Genomic DNA, 1,843 nt, shown 5'->3' with positions numbered 1-1,843 from the left:
TTTTTTTATATTTATAATAAATAAACTAATTTAAAATTAAAATTTGTATTGAATATAATATTTAAAATGAATAAAAAAAGGCTTTATCACTTAAAAAAAACCTAATTAAATATTATCATTTGTATAATTTATTAAATTAAATAATAAAAAAATTATAAAATTTAAATTGAGTTAGGACCAAATATTAAAATAACAAATTTTACATTAAATTTTAAATTAATTTATATTTTTTATTTGTATCATGCCATCAAGTCAAATGCTTAACGATTAATTTTTTAGACACTGCAAAGGCATAAAGTGAACAATTCTCCTAAGCAAATAAATTCTATTTCTATTTATCTTCTAGAATTGAGAAGAGATGGTTAAAGAATACAAATCTTTATTTATCGGTATCAACTTGTGTTAATTAATTTGTATGATATATAATCTTACAAATATACACGTGACATTTTATAAAATTCAAAATAAAATTAAAATAACGAAGATCAAGCCTTGGAGATAAGACTGTAAATCATCAGTGTTTGTGAAAATAGAGAGGTGGCACTTAGCTGGGCTTTTAATTTAAACTTGTTATTGGTTCTTGGGAGTTGTACCTGCCAGATTACCATTACAGCCGTCTTTTTTGTTTGCTTGGATTTCCAGTATTCCACGTTCCCAATTATGTGTCATTGGGTTGCAAAACATTATTGTTCTCCTTCTCCAGCAGTTCTTGCCCTGCGTCACAGCTTTCAATTTCTCATGTCAAAGGAGTTATTCCCATCTCATCTGTGATTGTTATCCTTCTCGTACAGTTCAAGTCACTGCAATTGATGTGCATAGGTCGTTCCCAAATCAGTTAAAGTCAAACTTACTCGTATTTTTTCATTTTTTTCATGACATGTAGAGATCCACAACACATTGCTGCTGGCCTTTTTTGCTAGCATCAGTTAGATGATCCGCTATTATCATATGCTGCCCCTTGATCAACCAATGACCTACCACTTGAACAGTGACTCATTGTCTTAATTGTAATCATTATTTGATTTTGGAATAGACTCCAAATTAAGAAAAGACGAGAAACCAACGTGGGTATAGCAAGAACATGAATGCAATTAATGTGTCTCATCAAGATAGTAATAACTTGTCAAAATGAAGCCTAAAAATTAAAAAGAGCATCACAAAAAGTCATATTTACTGTATCGATAATTTGATTTTGATAATTATATTTTGAAATATACTTCAAATCAAGAAAATATGAGAAATCAACGGAGTATCTAGTGAAAATCAGAAGAGATCTCGGCAAAAAATAAGAGAAAAGAAGAACTTAAATATAATTAATAAAACCTAGAAATTAAAAAAAATAAAAAAACATGATAAAGAAAAGTACGTACTTGGACTAACTCGGCACCTTGAAAATATGAGAAATCAATGTGAGTATCAATTAAAAATTAGAGAGGGTCTTGGTAAAAAATAGGAAATAGCAAGAACTTGAACGTAATTAATAAATCTAATCAAGATAGTAGATTGTCAAAATAAAATTTAGAAATCAAGAAGAGCATGCTAAAGAGCAATACTTTGGAACTTGGAAAAGATGAAAAATTAACGTGAGTATGCGTTAAAAATCACAAGGCATCTCGGCTGAAAATAAGGAATAGTAAGAACTTGAATGTAATTAATGTGGCTCATTAAGATAGTAGGTTGTCAAAATAAAGCTTAAAAATCAAGAAGAGCATGATAAAGAACAATACTTGGACATTGCCTCGGTGCCTTGAAAAGATGAGAAATCGCGTCGGTATCCATTAAAATTAGAAGAGATCTCGGCGTAAAATAAGAGATAGCAGGAACTTGAATGCAATTAATGTGT

Source organism: Arachis duranensis, chromosome 6 (genome assembly GCF_000817695.3).
Source record: "Arachis duranensis cultivar V14167 chromosome 6, aradu.V14167.gnm2.J7QH, whole genome shotgun sequence".
NCBI lineage: Eukaryota > Viridiplantae > Streptophyta > Magnoliopsida > Fabales > Fabaceae > Arachis > Arachis duranensis.
The sequence above is the reverse complement of the archived record's forward strand: the minus strand, read 5'-3'. Positions refer to the sequence as shown.